Below are 21283 nucleotides of genomic sequence, written 5' to 3' on the forward strand. Positions count from 1 at the left end.
CTGTTAAGCTGTGGTACTGGATTGTTTACACTACCCCCTATGTTCCCTGGAAAGACTGGAGGCAACTTTCTTTTATCCTTTGTTTGGTATAAAGTTAAGATTTGCTAATGGCCTCACTTTGCCCTATAAATAAAGCAAGATGCTGTTTTTGGGTGCTCTTTGTTCTTGTCAGCAGCAATTACAGGGCCCTCCGAATCCCGTATATTCTTTTTATTTTTTTTATTTTTTTTTTATTTTTTTTCATTTTTCTGAAGCTGGAAACAGGGAGAGACAGTCAGACAGACTCCCGCATGCGCCCGACCGGGATCCACCCGGCACGCCCACCAGGGGCGACGCTCTGCCTACCAGGGGGCGATGCTCTGCCCATCCTGGGCGTCGCCATGTTGCGACCAGAGCCACTCTAGCTCCTGAGGCAGAGGCCACAGAGCCATCCCCAGCGCCCGGGCCATCTTTGCTCCAATGGAGCCTTGGCTGCGGGAGGGGAAGAGAGAGACAGAGAGGAAAGCGCGGCGGAGGGGTGGAGAAGCAAATGGGCGCTTCTCCTGTGTGCCCTGGCCGGGAATCGAACCCGGGTCCTCCGCACGCTAGGCCGACGCGGATCCCGTATATTCTTAATTCCACACCATTCTCACTCAAGACCTGGAATTACTAGCTGCACTGGTTTGCGGCATGTGCCCAGATATAAAAATAAATATAGTTACTCTATTTTACTCTAGCATACCATTTCATTATGGAAATACCGCTCTTTTTGTTAACACATCATTATTATATTTATTATTAACACATCATTATATTATTTTTGGATAAATACACCCAAATAAAATGGATAGATTTCTCAAAAAGAAGCATGATTTTGAAGAATCCAATTCTAGAAGTGAGCAGAAGTTAAGTGCAAGTAAGAAAGCAAAATTGTAGCCTACTCGCAAATATAATGAAAGTTATTTAAGCTTTGTTTTCACTTGGACCGGAAGTGCAGATCATCCTTTACTACTATGTTTAGTATGTGGATGTAAAAAATGGCAAATGAATCATTGCTTCCTAGTAAATTGAGTAAACATTTTAAAACTGTATACTCTAACTTACAAGATTAATCTGTAAGTTATTTCAAGAGATTGAACAGCAAACAAAAGCAGCAAATTCTGTTAAAGGAATAATGACTGTTTCTGATAAAGCTCAAATTGCTTCTTATCAAGTCTCAGAGCTGATAGCAAAAAATAGGAAAGCTCATACTTTAGCTGAGTCACTTATTTTGCCTGCATGCAGAAAAAATGGTCATGTCAATGTTAGAAAATGAAGCAGTAATAAAAATAAGCAAGATTCTTTTGTCCAATGATACAGTTCAAAGGTGTATTATAGAAATGTCTTCTAATATTGAGAAAAATGTATGCAGTAATAAGCCTCAGTATTCAAATTTTCCATTGCAAGTTGATGAGTCACAGACATTACCAACACAGCGCAACTCTTAGCATTCGTCTGTTTTATTAATGAAGATCAAATAGTAAATCAGTTTATTTTTTGCAAAGAATTAGGTGTGTCTACAAAAGGTGAAGACATTTTTAACATTTTGAATAATTCTCTTGATAAATGGCAGTTAACATGGAAGTCATGTGTAGGCATTTGTACAGATGGTGACCCTTCCATGGTAGGCTGTGTTAAGGGGGTTACATCTTTTGTAAAAAAACAAAATGAGAATGTTATCGTAACTCACTGCTTTCTTCATAGGGAGGCCTTGGTGGCAAAAACATTGAAAGAAAAACTAAGAAAGGTTTTAGATCAAGTTGTTCAGATGGTAAATTTTATTAAAACAAGACCTGTCAAATTACATTTATTCAAAAAGCTTTGTAAAAATATGGATTCACAACACAAATGGCTGTTTTTACACACTGAGATGAGGTGGTTGTCAAGGGGACAAGTACCCATGTACAGGAGCTAGGACAAGAACTTCTTGCGTTTTTTGAAAAGATGAAACAGTTACATTTTTGTAACCTCCTTCGGTTACAAATTTTGGATTGTCAGGTTACAGTATTTGGCCAATATATTTTAGCAGCTCAATATTTTGAATACTAAAATGCAAGGGAAAGGAAAAAATATCCACACATCCACCGACAAAATGAAAGCGTTTCAGAGAAAACTACAGATTTGGAAAAGAAAAGGTGTTGAAGGTAATTTGGAAATGTTTCCATTAGTAAATAACACTTGCATAAATGAAACTCTTCCAATAATAGTTGAACATTTAATAAATTTAGAAGAAAAATTGGTTTCTTATTTTCCATCACTTAACACTGAACAATACGATCAGATTAGAAACCCATTCATGAAAGCTTCAAGTGATTTTAGTTTAACATTAACAGAAGAAGAACTGGCAGCTATATCCACTGATCATGGGTTGATGATTAAACATAAGGAGTTGTCTCTTGAAGCCTTTTGGATTTCTATAAAAGAATATGTGGCATTCTAAAAAAGCTTTGAACATTTTACTACAATTTTCAACATCCTACTTATGTGAAAATAGGATTTTCTACCCTCAACACAATTAAGAGTAAAAAGAGAGGAATTCTTCAATGTATTGACAAGGAAATGAGAGTTTGCCTTTCAAATATATGCCCATTGTAGAAATCACTAGAACACATCAGGCTCATATTTCTCCTAAACATAAGAATGAAAAAATTTAACACATTCGTGCAGGGACCTGCTGAATTTACAAAATCTTACTAAGAATGTATCTATATATATAAAAAGATAACATTTTTGGTTTTTTTTTATTTTTTAACCCCTCTTTTTTATGAATTCTAAAAAATGTAACTCAAAAAATGTAACAAAAATGTTTTCTTATGTTATAATAAATTTAATTTTGTTGTATTTATTTTGTTTAATTACCATAAAAGCACGCTTGGACTTTATATTTTTTCTTTAATATTTGACTTAATTATTATAACATTATTTCTCAGAAATTTGTAGATAGTGTGCCTACAATTATTTGTAGGATTTTAAATGTGCCCCAACTTCAAAAACTTTGAGAACACTGAACTAGATCCTTAAAATCAAAAAACTTTCAATTGTGCTCAACATGAATTTCTCCCAAAGCTCTCAAGAGTCTTACAGATTTTCAATAAATATTGAAATCAAAGAGAGTCAATAGTTATCCCACCTATAATCAGAATTCCTGAAGCATTTTGGTCACTTGGGGTTGGTTCTGTTGTGCTTACTGTTGTACTGAGGTGTGGAACCAGAAAAACCAGTAATTGACTGACCTAAGGTCTGTGGCATAGTTCATATTTCATCACAGCAGTCTTGCTCCTCAGTTTGCTATTATACATCTTCTCCACTCCGATCCTTTTTGGTTTTATTTTTAAGATACTTATTTTGTTTTGTTGAGAAGTTTATGATACCACTAAAGACAGTTCAGATCACCTGTGCTTAGTATAAAATTAATATTTGGAAATCATTGATCAGAGTAACAAACCCATTGATCAAGAAACTTGCTCTGTGTCCCTCAGTCAGCCATCTAGCCTCTCATTCTTTCAAATAAGGAATGGTGACTGCTATGCTTTTGCTTCAGTGTTGCTTTTTATAAAATGGAGGCACTTTAGTCATATTTACTATAAATTAATAATGAATAATACATAAAATTCTGGAATTACATGTCCATAAAAGGCATGAACTTATATGTATCCTGCTCTGTGAATAAATGCTACTATGTGCTATATAATATAATATTCCTTCCTTCCTTCCTTCCTTCCTTCCTTCCTTCCTTCCTTCCTTCCTTCCTTCCTTCCTTCCTTCCTTCCTTCCTTCTTCCCTCCCTCCCTTCTTTCCTTCTTTTCTTACTCCCTCCCTCCCTTCCTCCCCCCTTCCTCCCCCCTTCTTTCCTTCTTTCCTTCTTTCCTTCCTTCCTTTTGGAATGTGACTTTTATCATTTTTAATATGAATCTAGAATGAGTGTCTTAGGTTTCTACAGTTAGGGAATGGTGTGGCTTTCTGAGAGACTTTCCAGAGTACATGTCTTTGAGGAGAAAACTCACACCAGGACTGCGCTGGTGTAGGCAGTGGGGCTCAAGTGTCTGCTGGTTCACAATTGTGGGGCCTGTTTACTTTTGATTCTACCATGGATGCCACTGGTTTTGGAGAAGGAGATCAATTTAAGAGTTCCAGTCCTTTTTTGAGGATATTTTTCTTATGTTGACTTATTATAAATGTGTAGGTCATTAGGTAAGTCTGCGTAATATAGAACTTCCATAATCAACTGGAGAAATAAAGTTTGTTTAAGTGAACCTACCTCATTGTTGTTAGTTTATTAGCAATGAGTCATGTGCAGTGATTGGCTTCATCCCTTGGATACTGTTAGTCTGAGTAAGAAATCACAGTTCATGTTAGCACTGTTATTTCTTCTATTTCCTCCTGCTCTTCCCCTGCCCCATAGACTTCAACCTTCTCCTCCCTCCTCATCCTCCTTCCCCCTCCTCCTCTTCCTTCTTTTTCTTCCTCATCTCCTTCACCCCTCTTTTTCTCTTCCTCTTCCTCCTTTTTCTGGAACATTAACTCAACTCTGAATGAAGTATTACCTCTTTGCAGTAGGTTTTTTCCTCTTCATTCTCCATCTATCTTTGATGCCTAAATAATGCTCTCTTCCATGTGTAATATACAGCTATGCCAATTTCTCTGTCATGGAGCCTTATAAAAAGACTTCATCACTACCTTCTTCCTTCAGGAGTTCTTTAGTTGCTAGACTTTCTGTTTGCTCTTTAATTCCGAGAGTCTAATGAATACCTCTAAGAGGCTGGTGCATGTATGTGCTTATTTTATTTTATACTTTTTTTCTTAGTCAAGAAAAACTTATTATTTCTCAGCTGAGGCAATAAGAATAGTTTGGTCAGTATCATCAACATTATCATTATCATTATCATCATCACCACAATAATAAAAAATTGTACCCATGATCTATTTTTTTTATTGCATTTCACATAGTGATTTTATACTCTAAATGTACTTCTGAGGCATTTTAATTAACTTGTTTTACATACATACTTCTCTATGTGTATATAGAAATGATATATACTTTTATTTTTCTAGTCTTTTTAAATATACAAATGTATATTTTAATTAAAATATATAGTTAATATTCTTTCTTTTAAAGACCTTTTAGGGATTAGACAGTTAGAATCCACCTGTATGTATTTCTTCCCAAATACTCTCAGAATTTATAAGATAGAAAAGAATTTAAAGATCATTACATTCCACTTATTTTGTCAGTGAAGAAACTGATTTAGTTCAGTTGTCAAGGTCACCAAACTAACAAATGTCAACACTGAGACTAGAAACAGTCCTGGGCAAGAAAGAATGGCATAAATGTTCATATTTGTAGAAGTAGCACATACAGGAATTTTAAAAGTGAAACTGGAAGAATTCTTCCCCCTTGAGGCAGAGCTGGTTACTTATATCATGGCATGAAGCAGTGGAGAAGTTGGAAATTTATCTCAATTGCTCTTACCTTTTGTAAAAGACACTATTTAGTTTGATTAAAGGCAGTATTTTTCAGGTGTTTAGCAGAAATAATCATAATAAAACAGTTATATAATAAAACATAATAATACTAAAATATAAATGTGATATAAAACAAATAGCTTACCTTGAATATGACTAAGAAGTTGACAATGAAGAGGAATAGAACTAATACAAAATACATTGAAAATCATGTGGCAATAAGAAGTTATAAAGTACTTTAAATGTACCCATAATTAACAGTTTAAGACTACCGCAAATGGATAGTGTACTACTGTTGTTTAGATATTGAGCCATTTTTAGATGACACAGCACATTCCTCTAAATATGGGCTTCATAAGAAATCATATATATTAGTTTAAACACAGTATTCACCTGACTGAGAGACTCTGACATTTTAAGGTTCATGAACTTGTGGTTTTTGAGTTTTAGACTTGAGCTTTTCTTTTAGCTGCCAAGTGTTTTGCTTCTTAAATGTTTAACTGTATATATTTACTATCATAAGTTAATCTTCAAATTTTAAAGCTAGAATTTATGAAAAAAGTAATTACTTAAGTCATAATAAAATTTTGAATGATTTTCTCTACAGATCATTCTTTATTCATTACTTTAAAGATAAGATTAATACTGGAGGATAGTGGTTCTCAACAGCGGGTTGAGGAATGAGGATTGGGAGAGTGTGATTGTGCCCCAGAGGACATGTGAGACCGTCAGGAGATATTTTTAGTTATTATCACAATTGAAAATGAGGTATAGCAGCAGCCAGGGTGGCTCCTAAACGTGCTATAATGCATTGGACAACTCCAACAGCAAAGGCTAACCCAGCTCAAAATGTCAGTAGTTCTGAGGGTGACAAGCCCAGCAAAAGATTTTACTCTGAAATGTCTTCACCAAATCTAGACTGGCTAAGATCTTCTCTTTCTTTACATACCACTTTTACTTTGCAGTAAATTCTTCATAGAGCTTTAGCACACCTTTACCTAAACACAGGCAGAAAACATTCTGATTTGAATACCTCTATGTAAAACTATTAAGTATTTTGGTCAATTGCAGGTCAGAACCAAGTCAGGGAAGCCCAGAGAGCAGAATTGTTAGTTCAGGGCTCTCCTAATCATTTGGAGAATTCTCACTTTAGGGACTCACTGGTTTAGAGAACATATCCAGGTGAGCCCAGGACTCTCCCTTCGCCTCCAACATAAATGAGTATAATTATCTTTTATTATAAATTATTAACAAGAAAGAAGCTTTCCTATGGGAATACACTGTATAGTCCATGTTCTGGCTTTGCTGTAAGATAACCATTAAATGAATGTGCTATCACCTTTCAATGCATAGGATTACAGTAATAGTAATGTCAGAGGTTCACTTTATTCAAGGATTTTTTTTAATTATTCAAATTCATAGATATTTCAGTGCTTTAGGAAATACTAGAATTTATGGTATAAATTAAATAACTGGAACTTGTTTTTATTTAATACCAGTAGTCAGAAAGTACTCTTTTTCCCTTCCACCACACTCTCCCTCTCTTTCTCTGTGTGTGTATATATATGTATGTAAATAATCTTTTTACAAATTACTAAATTGGTAGTTGCTAGTCTGAGCAGCAAATTCAAACTATGTTGCTATACCAATATGAGGAAACTAGCAAACCAATATCAAATAGCTCAATATTTTATTTGTATTTTTGTGTATTAAAGGTACTTTCTGTTGTTTTTTTAGGTAGGCATCATAGCCTTAATTTATTGAAAAGAATTTTAGTGCCCATTGTAAAATAAGAGTATGAAGTAAGCTCATGTTACAGTTCAGCTGAGCATCATAGATTCTACACAACACTATTTGTCTGTGTGGAAACGGTTAGATTATTGGCCACTTACCTTGGGCCCACCAGGTTCTAGGTAGCCTTTCTGGTTGGGTACAAAGTTTCATCATCTGGATTGTAGACTATGATACTTCGCAAATGACATGTACCCTTGGAGAACATACAGCTGCCTTCCTGTAATATTCCTTGAGAGAGAGATGGAGTGTAACTGCTTAAACATTAAAGAGTTTTGAAGCAATAGTTGGTCTCACTGAGGTGGTTATTACCACTAAACACAGTTAAGTTTTTTCCCCAGCTACTAAGGTGAGGCTCCTGAAATTGTTAAATTTATTTTTTTGATGTTTTATAATTTCTGTGAAATTTACATTTGAAACAAAACTGACGTTTGTCTGGTCGCAGCTAACACAGCATCCACAGTGTAGCTGGCATGCACCCAGTGTATAAAACTGTGCTGAGCTACTCAGAGCCAGGCCTGGATGGATTCAGCTTGGCCAGGTTACTTACTCAGGCTTCAGTTTCCTCTTCTGCACTGGCAATAATAATGTCTACCTGCCAGGCGCATGGTTAGGGTCCGAGACAACACACTAACCCCTGGATTGACTGTAAAGGTAATATAAGAGAGCAGATGCAAAAAAGATTAGTACAGTATCTGATAGATTTTGAACATTTATTTGGTTGTTTCCTTTTCCCTCCTCTTTTCTTCCCTCTTCCTGTATTTTCACTGCGGGGCCCTAGAGCATGTTTCTTTACCTTTCCCTTCCATGGTGAAAGACTGTTGGAATCCTATTAGTGGGATTGTGGTGGGGCTATTGGACAGTGAGAAATGTAAACCCAGGAGGGCCTGCCAATTAGAAATGATTCTAAGCCAGAAACTAAGAATGCATTAATGATGTTTACAGATAAATTAGAGTAGTCACTGAGATATCCATGAATTGCAAAAAAGAAAAAAAAATGTAAGTAGTATTGGAGAATTGCTGTACTCACAGGAAAAGCCATTTACAAATGAGGTTCTGGCAGTGAAACCAGTGAACATTTTAAAGTTAGGGAAGTCAGGAAAGGATGATGATGAATATGGAAGGGTATGGGTAAACACCAGAGGTATTTGAAAGATCCTTGGGAAAATTAATGAAACCTTCAAGTATTTTTTTAAATGATTCAGGTACTTTTAGTAATGGTCTGGTAAGAGTGTTGGTAAAGTACAAAATACTGTTTTGTCAAAATAAGTACAAAGCAAAAAAACCCAAAAAAACCAAACCCGACTTTTTGGGCTATACATACGTACTAAGAAAACCTACAGAAGTACAATTATAATTTAAATCTTATTAATTATACAATAAATTGCAAATTTTTTTCAAAATGACCTAAAATTTAGTTTGAATCAAAACTTTCTTAATATTTGTTATAGAATTTTGCTCCCCCTTTAAATTGGTTCTTTTTTTTTTTTTTTTTTAATAAATTTTTATTAATGGTAATGGGATGACATTAATAAATCAGGGTACATATATTCAAAGAAAACATGTCTAGGTTATTTTGTCATCAAATTATGTTGCAAACCCCTCGCCCAAAGTCAGATTGTCCTCCGTCACCCTCTATCTAGTTCTCTGTGCCCCTCCCCCTCCCTCTCTCCCTCCCTCCCTCCCATGTCCTCCCTCCCCCCCCACCCTTGGTAACCACCACACTCTTGTCCATGTCTCTTCGTCTCATTTTTATGTTCCACCAATGTATGGAATCATGTAGTTCTTGTTTTTTTCTGATTTGCTTATTTCACTCCTTATAATGTTATCAAGATCCCACCATTTTGCTGTAAATGATCTGATGTCATCATTTCTTATGGCTGAGTAGTATTCCATAGTGTATATGTGCCACATCTTCTTTATCCAGTCTTCTATTGAAGGGCTTTTTGGTTGTTTCCATGTCTTGGCCACTGTGAACAGTGCTGCAATGAACATGGGGCTACATGTGTCTTCACGTATCAATGTTTCTGAGGTTTTGGGGTATATACCCAGTAGAGGGATTGCTGGGTCATAAGGTAGTTCTATTTGCAGTTTTTTGAGGAACCACCATACTTTCCTCCATAATGGTTGTACTACTTTACAGTCCCTAAATTGGTTCTGATTCAGGTAAGTACAGAGAAGGATTCAACCAGTTGGATTCAATACAAGTTTTATCTCTTACTAAATGAGTGCCTTTGTCAAGTTTCTCAGTCTCTTTGAGCCTCAGTTCCTCATCTCTAAAATGGGATAATAGTATTCACTTAGGGTTGTTGTGCAAATTAAAGGAAATAATGTAAGAAGTTATTAGCACATTATTATTATTTCAATCACTGCTACTACTAATGTATCTGGAGAAGGAGCATTAATTTGTGCCACCTCACAATTTAAAATTTAAGAGTTATAAACAGGACTAATAAAAGGGAAAATTGATAAAGGGATAAACAATTTATCTCTCCTGAGCAAATAGGATCCCACTTCCAGGGAATATATCCTAGGAAGCCTGAAACCCTAACTCGAAAGAATATATGCACCCCTATGTTCATTGTAGCATTATTTACAATAGCCAAGATCTGGAAATAGCTTAAGTGCCCATCAGTAGATGAGTGGATTAAAAAGCTATGGTACATTTACACAATGGAATACTACTCTAATGTATAAAAAAAGGAAAGCTTACCTTTTGTCATGGCATGGATGGACCTGCAAAGCATTATCCTAGAAGTGAGATAAGCCAGTTAGAGAAAGACAAGTACCATATGATTTCACTCATATATGGAATCTAATGAACAAAATGAACTAACAAATGGAACAGGGACAGACTGATACAGAGAGAACAGGCTGACAGCTATGTAGAAGGAGGGCTGGGTGAGGGAGATAAAAGGATAGAGCAGAAAAGGACCAAAAAAAACCTCATGGATTCGGACAACATTATGGTGATTGTCGGGAGAGGGCAAGGTAGAGCAGGGTCTAGGACAGTGGTAGTCAACCTGGTCCCTACCATCCACTAGTGGGCATTCCAGCTTCATGGTGGGCGGTAGCTGGGCAACCAAAGTACAAATAAAAAGATAGATTTAACTATGGTAAGTTGTTTTATAAAGATTTATTCTGCCAAACTTAGTGAAAATCCAACATAAAGTACTTGGTAAGTAATTATTATATGCTTTAACTTGCTGTAACTCTGCTTTATAAATTTTATAAAGTAAAGTTACTTTCCTACTTTATAAATCACCATTACTGTGGAACCGGTGGGTGGTTAGAAAATTTTACTACTAACAGAGATACAAAAGTGGGAGGTAGGTATAAAAAGGCTGACTACCCCTGGTCTAGGGGCATAAATGGTGATGGACAAAAACTTGACTTGGTGAGGTGGGGCACACAATATGGTGTATAGAGATGTGTTTTAGAACTGAGCACCTGAAACCTGTATAATTATGTTAGCTAGCATCACCCTAATAAATTTAATTTTTAAAAAGTTGAACTTTTGAGCTTGGAAATTGGTAATTAAGGTAGATAAGATGTGCTAAAGTAATTCTTATTTAACACAAAGTATTTGTAAGAGCCTGACTTGTGGCCCTGGCCGGTTGGCTCAGCGGTAGAGCGTCGGCCTAGCGTGCGGAGGACCCAGGTTCGATTCCCGGCCAGGGCACACAGGAGAAGCGCCCATTTGCTTCTCCACCCCTCCGCTGCGCTTTCCTCTCTGTCTCTCTCTTCCCCTCCCGCAGCCAAGGCTCCATTGGAGCAAAGATGGCCTGGGCGCTGGGGATGGCTCTGTGGCCTCTGCCCCAGGCGCTAGAGTGGCTCTGGTCGCAACATGGCGACGCCTAGGATGGGCAGATTATCGCCCCCTGGTGGGCAGAGCGTCGCCCCTGGTGGGCATGCTGGGTGGATCCCGGTCGGGCGCATGCGGGAGTCTGTCTGACTGTCTCTCCCCATTTCCAGCTTCAGAAAAAATAAAAAATAAAAAAAAAAATAAAAAAGAGCCTGACTTGTGGTGTTGCAGTGGATAGAGTGTTGACCTGGGATGCTGAGGTACCGGTTCAAAACCCCAAGGTTGCCAGCTTGATAGTGGGGTCATCAACATGATCCCAAGGTTGCTGGCTTGAGCAAGAGGTCACTGGCTCAGCTTGAGCTCCTCGGTCAAGTCACATATGAGAAACAATCAATGAACAACTAAGGTAACACAACTATGAGTTGATGCTTCTCATCTCCCTTCTTGTCTTTCTCTCTCTTAAAAATAAAAGTATTGGTAAGAATAATATTCTGTACTTAGGTTTATGAGATAATTAATTAGCAGAGTTCATTTAAAGACTAAACTCTGAGCCCTGTTTGGTTAGCTCAGTCAGTTGAGAGTGTTGTCCCCAAACAACAAGGTTGCTGGTTTGGTCCCCAGTCAGGGCACATTCAGAAAGCTTGATGGTCCTGTCTTTTTTTCCTCTCTTTCCTGGCCTCTTTCTCCAAATAACAAACAAACAAACAAAAAGGTTGACTACACTCTGAGCAGAAAAGACTATATTCTAGATGGAAGATTTAAAACCCATATGAATTTGCTATGCTCACCCTTTGCACAATACAGTACAACTTATTGTATAAGTCACAGGGGTCCCCAAACTTTTTACACAGGGGGCCAGTTCACTGTCCCTCAGACAGGGCTGCCACATACAGTGCTCCTTTCACTGACCACCAATGAAAGAGGTGCCCCTTCTGGAAGTGCAGTGAGCCGGATAAATGGCTTCAGGGGGCCACATGCGGCCCGTGGGCTGTAGTTTGGGGACGCCTGGAGAGAATACTGGTTACAAAGAAAGAAAAAGATCACAAATGAGCCACAGCACCCCAGACCCACAGGCAACAACATTCTAGAAAAGCTCAGTGTCGAAACTAAAGCCTTGTATAAAAGTCAGGTGATAATGACTTAGTGCAGGGGTTCTCAACCTGTGGGTCGCAACCCCGGTGGGGTCACCTAAAGCCATCGGAAAATACATAATGCATATCAGGTATTTACATTCCGAACCATAACTGTAGCAAAATTACAGTTATGAAGTAGCCACCAAAATTATTTTTTGGTTTGGGATCACCACAACATGAGGAACTGTATTGAGGGGTCACAGCATTAGAAAGGTTGAGAACCACTGACTTAGTGCTTGAAGAGTGGGGCATAGGCCTACACTAAAATATAAGTATACATTTCTGGGAGAGAGATCATGAGGTGAGGGCAGACCAACTTGCAAGGGTCACAAATGAAGAGAAACTGCCAGGAACGAACAGTTCCTTAGGTTAAGATCATTGAGTATGCTTGCACGTGTGTGTGTGTGTGTGTGTGTGTGTGTGTGTGTGTGTGTGTGTTTGGGGTAAAACAGCATTGGAAATTTTTACCAGAATCAGTGAATAGCCTTCATATTTTGTTAGACAATTACAGGGACACTTATAGCGAGTACAGTCTAAGCTTAGCGTGAATTTAGGTGAAGAGTAGGATTGGCAACCTTTTGATGTTTGAGACACATACCTAAGTATGAGAATGAAGAGATGGTGCAAAGTGAGGACAGTGTGGCCATATAGGCTTCACCATCATCTTTTATTTAAGAAATTTGTGAAACAAGGAACCTAGGGATGCAAGAAATATTTCTTTGGGGGTCAGATTACAAACTGAGACCATGAGTTAGGAAGGGGACATCTCCGCTTTCACTTGCAAAGCACAGTTTATTGAAGGTGATGCATTGCCCCTTAGGACATCAGGATCTGTTCAACTGTGAACTCTCAGAGGAAGAAGAGCCCATCACATGTGGCAGGCAATTAGAGTTTGTGGAGAACACTTGTGACTATAGTTCCTCCTTAAAGTAGTTTAATGCTAGGAAGGTGAGAATTTTAGACAACTGTTCTTAAGAATACTTCACATGTCCCTGGAACTCCTAGAATTGTTTGGGACTCAGCAGGTAGGGGTATTGAGTCAGCAAAGTTGGACCCTAGTGCTGCTCTGACCTTTATAGTTACAGGCTGATGGAACCCTGGGGCATCAGGTTACTGAAATACACTTCATAAGTTGTACTTGGATCATGTCAGCATTTGGGCTCCACCAATCTCAACATAGTCTTTTGCCATCTTTGTACTGTCTTGGTTTAATGAACACTTCCAGGTATTGTTATGCAGACAGACACTCATGCTGGACGGACCTCAATGATGAGTGGAGTATCAGTTTGCAGAGAAAGCAAAAAATTATGTTAGGAAAGACTCGTTACTGCCAGAGCAGCAGATTATTACAGTAAAACTTCTTAAATGTCTAATAAGTTTTAGATTTCTTAAAAGGTGCTAAAGCAGGATGTGCATGAGGATAAGTAGGCCATAATGAGATAACAATTGAGGAAGTGAAAATACAATCTGATCACAAAGAAACACTTCCTGGCCATGAGAAAGGTAGGTATGCAACGTAATTTTATCAGTGAACTGGGGAAACCCCAGGTGCTCGCAAGATGTTAAAGAAGGCTGTGTTTAAGTATACAGGAAACATCTCAGTTCGGACCCAGGTGCCTTTTAAAATCCTAACAATAAATTTGTACAAAAGAGCAAAACCCTTTTAAAGGAAGAAGAAGGAGTTTTTCAGAGAAGCACTGATTAACTTTATTATAGAAAGATAAAGTACATTTTGTTAATAATCTTCGTACTGATATATATTCTTATAGATAGCCATAGGAATATATCCTCTCAGAAATATATGACAGACATTTAATCTGAAGTGCTAGACATTTGGAATGTTTCCTAAGCGTTCAAAGGGAATTATTATGGGAGGCAAATATAAGGCAGAGAATGGAAAATATCTTTTAAAAAATGAATATAATGTGCTTTTCTACACCCTGCAATATGACCTAATATACCACATATGAAAAAAATAACATATACACCTCTCTAATAGCTAAATAGGAGAACTTGATAGATACAGCTAAAAATTGCTATGTTAATTAAGATCTACAGTTATGGAGAGGAAATCGTTTTCTAGAATGTATTTGGGGTGGGGACTCGGGAGTGTAATGCTCCCCATGAGATAGGCTTCAGGAGCTAGAAGGCACTGCCACGAGGAGGAAGGACACCTGAGGGTGGTTTCTGTTCACTTTGAAGCCTTACCTAGTTGGTGTCAAACCTACTTGGTGTTGAAAGTGGCTTTCCTATGACAGGGTCCTTTCCTCTGGCTGATGGTGCAACACACTTGACACTAGGCCTCTGACACTAGCTTAATGTTTTTAGCAGATTCCCTTTCTCCTAGGCTGAATTATAAGTCTTCTAAGACTGGAATCTTTAAGCAAAATTCATTCTTGAGAAGAATGAAGCCTTCTGAGCTAACAGCTTCCATTTAAAAAAGTATTAACATGTTAGTGATACTAAGTCACATAGCCTCAACACTTGCTTAGCCCTTATCATGTGCAGGGTACTCTGTTTTTCACCCTTTCTTTTAATTCTCACAATAAAACTATTAAGAATGTATGGGATACATCCATTTTATAGGTGAGAAGACTGAAATTTAGACAGATTAAATGACCTTCCCTAGAAAGTGAAAGGCATAGGATTTGAACGCATGCAGCTTGACTGTAGGACCCCTGGGTTTATCCATGACATTATGCTGGCTCCTAAGTGGCTTATCTTTCCAGTCACACTGAATTTCCCCAAATGAGCTTTTTTGTATTCACATCAGTCCCCTTTTTTGACTCTTTTTCTGAAGACCTTTATTCCTATTTGACATTGTATTGTTTTTTTGTTGTTGTTTTTTACTTTTCTGGTTGTTCTTTCTTATTTTGCTAAACTCTGAATTTAATTAGTGAAAAAATGAAATGATGAAGCCAAGGATGGGAGCAAATCTTTCACCTGAGTTTCATGACATGGTTGACATAGAAATGGGGGCAATCTATGGCTAAGCTATCTTGTAACTCAGCCTTTTAACTTTCAAAAACTTTGTTTTGTGGTATTTAGTTTATTGAGACGATCCAGAGAATACTACATCAATATTAGTGCTGAATGATAGCTACCCTTATTTTTTAGAATCCTGTGCTTTGTTTATATGTTTGTATGGTGGTTAAATCTGTATTTTTGTTGATAGCAACAATATGTGTTATTTCAAGAATATTGGGCTTTGGAACTCATAGACATTGCTTTCATGCAAATCACATAAGGGCCTAAAGTGCAGTATGTACAGACTCTAAAATTCAAGACAAAACTTTTTAACCCCCCCCCAAAATGTGTGTGTGTGTGTGTGTGTGTGTGTGTGTGTGTGTGAAAGAGATTTATCTCCTTGCATATTGTGGTCTAATCTTAGTGTGTCTTAAAACATCCAACACTGACTTTCAGGGTTTTTAGAGAAACAGAACCAGTAGGAGATATCTACACATACAGTGTCTCCATAAAGTCATGGTGCACTTTTGACTGGTCACAGGAAAGCAACAAAAGACGATAGAAATGTGAAATCTGCACCAAATAAAAGAAAAGCTCTCCCAGTTTCATACCTGTTCAGTGCAGTTCGATGTGGGCTCACGCACAGATTTTTTAGGGTTCCTTAGTTAGCTATCCTGTGTAGCCTCTACAGACTCGTCACTGATTGATGGCCTACCAGTACGAGGTTTCTCCACCAAACTGCCGGTTTCCTTCAACTGCTTCTCCCACCGAGTAATGTTATTCCTATGTGGTGGCGCTTCGTTATAAACGCGCCGACATTCAGGTTGCACTTTGGTCATGGATTCGAATTTAGCGAGCCACAGAACACACTGAACTTTCCTCTGTACCGTCCACATCTCGACTGGCATGGCTGTGGGCTGCTCCGCTGTATAAATGGTGTTACCTTGTCATCTGCGCATGCGTACATGCTGTCACATCCTACAGAAACTGGGAGGGTTTTCCTTTTATTTGGTGTAGATTTCACATTTCTATCCTCTTTTGTTGCTTTCCTGTGACCAGTCAAAAGTGCACCATGACTTTACGGACACACTGTATATGAGATTTATTATAAGCAGTGGTTCATGGTTATAGAGGCTGAGAAGTCCCATGATCTGATGTCAGAAAGCTGGAGATCCAGGTATGGTTGCAGTTTGAGTCTAAAGGCCTGGGAACTAAGGGAGCTCATGGTGTGAGTCTCCAGGCCAGGGCAGGAGAAGACCAGAGTCCCAGCTTAACACTCAGGCAGAGAGAAGGAATTCTTTCACTGGCCTTTTCTACTCCAGTCTCCAAGGGATTAAATGAGGACTTCTCACTCTAGAGAGGGCAGTGTACTTTCCTCAGTCCTATTGATTCAGCCGAATTATAATCCACCAGAAACACCCTTGCAGAACACCCAACAAATAATGTCCAACAAATATCTGGGCACCTCATGGCCTCATCAATTTGACACATATAATTAACCATCAGACTGATAATTTTTTTTTCTTTTATTCAATGAGAGGAGGAGAGGCAGAGAGACAGACTCCCACATGCACCCTGACAGGGATCCACCCAACAAGCCACTAGTGGGTGATGCTCTCTGCCCATCTGAGGCATTGCAGGAGGATAAGAGAGAGAGAAAGAGAAGTGAGAGGGGGAGGGGTGGAGAAGCAGATGGAGCTTCTCCTGTGAACTGTGATTGGGAATCAAACACGGGACATCCATATGCTGGGATGACACTCTACCACTGAGCCAACATGCCAGGGCCATAAATAGTTTTCAGAAAAATAAAATCATTACCTAAATTTCCAGAAAATGAAGTTACACTACATCCACTACTGTAGTACACACGCAATTTCTATCACTGCTCTGGCGTGCCTCAGAAACGTGCTCTTAGGTCCTCTATGCTTATCAGGTGCCCTGGGCTGCTCTACTTGAGAACCACAAAAAGGTAAGGACTCTCAAAAAGTATAGATAGTGGTAGAGGAGAGACACTGTAACAAATAAAGTCATATTTTATCTTCTTTGTGTTTTACCATTCCTTGATATGCTTATATTTCACATCAATAATTAAAGTGGTATTTATTTACTGGCAACCGATACTTAGAAGTCATCCTTTATTTCTAGTTATTCTTGCCCTTAGATTCTGACGCTTCTTGAAAAGTATTTCATAAGCCGAAGTCCAAGCCAAGTATTATATTAGCAATAGACATTACAGAGGAGGTGACGTTACTTGCTTTCCTTGTGTGAGAAAATATTATTTGTACTTGTTTGTTTTTAGGATGTTGTGTGTATTTACTTTTCTTTGACAGAAAATAAGAGAAATTATCATGAGATCCAAGAAAGATTTTTGTAGAAGGAAATATAGTTGCCTCATTTTATAGACAATTGTCTTGTCCCCATTGTCTATCAGGTGAAGAATTTGAATCCAAGTCTTTTTAAAGATTTTTCTTAATTTGGTCTTTACAGTGGAATTACAATAAGCCAATATTGTTGGTTTCTTTTTTTTTCAGTCACTTTGACAGTGAAATTTATATAAAATGGCCCTTCTTACTTCTCAAATGTCACTACTGTTCTGAGTCAGGATAAAAACTAAAGAAGAAACGTAAGAGGTTTACGTATGAACATTGTCGTTCTGTTAAATCACTGTATATAAGTTCTGCAATAGAGCCAAGTATAATAGAGAACAAGGTGGGATGTCATTTTTAATGTTCCTAAATAATTTCTATTAAAAAGAGTTGATTTTGGAAGATTATATACTCACCTCTTTATTATTCCCTTGCATTTTTCATTTTATATAAATTGAACATATTCTCTCCTGTCAGAATGTTTGATCCTTCTGCATTATATTATATTCCTTTATCTCCCTTTCCTCTCTCCACCCCTCACCTCTTATTGTAGAGGTAAAGCTAGTTTACGGAAGTCCTGACAAATGTGTCAGAAGAGAGACAGACTGCCAAGTATGACCAGATAGTATCATTGTCATTTACTGATATCTGTGATGTTATTATTATGTTTACTGCTGTGTATGTCCTTGTAAAATAGACATACCAGTTTAAGAGTATAATCATTACTGAGAAACTGGAATTCTGGCAAAAGAAGTAAAAGAACTAAGTTGATTATATACTAAATTACCAATGAAAAGCTATCTTATTCTTTAAATTGTTGAACATTACTCCTTTCTTTTCCCTCTGTCAGAGAATGTTAATTGAAAACTCTGGGCCCTGGCCAGTGACTCAATGGTATTGTGTCAGCCTGGATTGTGGATGTCCTGGGTTCAAAGCCAGTCAGGGCACATAGGAGAAGCACCCATCAGCTTCTCCACGCCTCCCCTTCTTGCTTCTCTCTCTTTCTCTCCCTCTTCTCTTCCCCTCCTGTAGCCATGGCTCGATTCGAACGAGTTGGCCTGGGCACTGAGGACGGCTCCATGGCCTCCACCTCAGGTGCTAAAAAATGGCTCAGGTTGCAAAGGAGCAAGGGCCCCAGATGGGCAGAGCATCGCCCCCTAGTGGGCTTGCCAGATGGATCCTGGTCAGGGCGCATGCAGGAGTTTGTCTCTGTCTCCTTCCCTCTCATTAAAAATCAAAGAAAAAAAAAGAAAGAAAGAAAACTCTGTCATATGACAGGTTCTATGCAGACACTGGTGAAAGAGGTTAAGAATAGAGTGCATAGCTATAAGAACTTCACAGTTGAGATAAGTAAACTAAAAATTACAGTGAAGTATAATAAAAACATGTAGACATATGCAAGAGGTGATAGTGCTAAGCAGCATAGAGGAGAGACAATGCACCCCTTGGTAAGGGGAGGACACAGCAAATACTCCTACCAGCTGAATAGCAAAATGTGAATTAAAGAGGTTTCAAACAGCCTGACCAGGCAGTGGCGCAGTGGATAGAGCATCAGACTGGGATGCTGAGGACCCAGGTTCGAGACCCTGAGATCGCCAGCTTGAACGCAGGCTCATCTGGCTTGAGCAAAAAGCTCACCAGCTTGGACCCAAGGTCACTGGTTCGAGTAAGGGATTACTCAGTCTGATGAAGGCCTGCTGTCAAGGCACATATGAGAAAGCAATCAATGAACAACTAAGGTGTTGCAACAAAAAACTGATGACTGATGCTTCTTATCTCTCTCCATTACTGTCTGTCTGTCCCTGTATATCCCTGTCTTTGAGTCTCTCTCTGTCCCTGCAAAAATAAAAATAAAAATAAAAAAAGAGGTTTCTCACAGATAGGAGGGGATGTGTGAGAACAAGAGGCACCTAGGCTTGCTGAGGGGCTTTCAAATACTTGGACGTGGCTAGAGGGGTCTCTGAGAGAAGACGGAGGAAAAGCCAGAGGGTGGCTGATGATGTTACACAGGAATATTGTCAGTCCTGAAGAAGGAGAGGGTTGTGATGAGATTTGCATTTATAAACCATAAGGTTTTAGAACAGATTGAAGGAAAAAGAGACTCAAGACTGGAAGAGCATCTGACAGCAATGGCAGTATCTCAGCAACATGGTAGGAGCCTGGACAAAAAGGAATTGTTCACCGAACAGGAGCTCATGTGTCTGAGCAATAAGGGTTTACAGATGGCAACACTTCCATTAGACTAGAGCAGAATAATTAAAGATAGAGGGTTGGATGGGTATTAACGGTGAGTGGGAGTAGCAGGGATATATCCAGCCTGACATCAAGGAGAGCTGGAATCAGAAACAGATATCAAGATGGCCATGGAGTAGGTAGATGCACCAACTCTCACTTCCCAGAAACAAGGTGGATTACAACTTAAATATGAGAACACTCATCGGGAAAAACAAATTTTGGACTAAACAAGAAGGATTCTACAACCAAGGACCACCAAAGAACTCACACAGAGTCTGGTAGGAGGGGAGGAGGTGCGGAGAAGGCTTCCCTGCTCCCAGTATGGGAGAGCAGGAAGCAGCACCTTGTGCCCAGGAGGAACTTTCACGAAGGGGAAGGCTGTCCAGTGAGTTGCAGGTCCTTATCCCCAAAACCTGAACCCCAGCCTAGAGTCCTGGCACCACGAAGGGCCTGACGGACTATATTTGGCTGAGAAAATAGCCTGGGCACGGTTTGAGAGAAGGAGGCAGGACTCTCAGACCCAGACTTTGTATTAAAGGAACTGCACAGAGAGCCTCTCTCAAGGCCACTTTCCCAGAGCTCCAGGAGGACACCATAACCCCTGGTCTGAGTCACTTCCCAGATTTAAAGTGAACCAATATCATCAGCAAAGGTGAGAGAAAGTGCCCCGTCCACTGGAGGCTCCCCTACACTAGCTAAAAAAAAAAAGGCACTTAGAGCCAGGAACCATGTTAGGGACACAAATAGGGAGTGCAGAGGTCTAAGCTACACCACCCAGCACACTGCTAAGTGCTTGCCCAGGGCAGACAGGCTGGAGGCGGCAGGGCACAACTGCACAGATTTGAGTGAGCCGGCAATAGCTGTTGCCACTGAGGAAGCCTGCGATCACACACACCCCTGCTCCTTGAGTGGCCTGCCCTTGGCGGACGCGGAGGCTCGAGAATCAACAGAGGAGTAACACGTGGGCACTGGCGAGCCTGCCAGTGAAGGCGTAAGTTGCCAGTCAGCGCAGGGAGCTGAGCAGGCACGCAAACATGCCTGGGGCAGAGGCGGAGCCCCAGTGGCAGCTGAGGGGTGAAGTGTGGGTGTTAGCGAGTCCGCCAGCAACGGTAGAAGTCATGCCAGCTACTGCAGGAATCCAGACGGCAGACAAACCTGCTTCAGGTGTGGACAAGCCCCTAGCAGTAACATTAGCACAGGCAACCATGGCAGAGATGCAAAAGGGCTCGCACAACTCCCCGAGGTGGTCGCTCAGATCTGAGCTGACCCAGTCAGCCCCAGAAGTGGTCCAAACAGGCAAGCGGGAATGCGCGACCCGACCATGGCAGCAGCGGTCGCAGAGATGGGCGGGAGCCAACAGCACCTGAGCCCATAAGCCCCGGGCAGCAACAGCAGTGGTGGCCTAGTAAACAGACCACACAACGGGAGCTAATATGTCTGGATAGAAAGATACCTGAAACTAAGAAGTAGGCCACATCTAATATTGTAAGTAATCACTGAATTAC

General features: G+C 39.5%; 1 protein-coding gene across 1 annotated transcript in view; it reads left to right on the forward strand.

Annotated features, from left to right (window-relative positions):
• Positions 1-21283, forward strand: part of GMDS (GDP-mannose 4,6-dehydratase) — a 797768-nt gene that overhangs the window by 350308 nt on the left and 426177 nt on the right. The gene's annotated exons all lie outside the window — the stretch shown is intronic.

Source organism: Saccopteryx bilineata, chromosome 3, assembly GCF_036850765.1.
Source record: "Saccopteryx bilineata isolate mSacBil1 chromosome 3, mSacBil1_pri_phased_curated, whole genome shotgun sequence".
NCBI lineage: Eukaryota > Metazoa > Chordata > Mammalia > Chiroptera > Emballonuridae > Saccopteryx > Saccopteryx bilineata.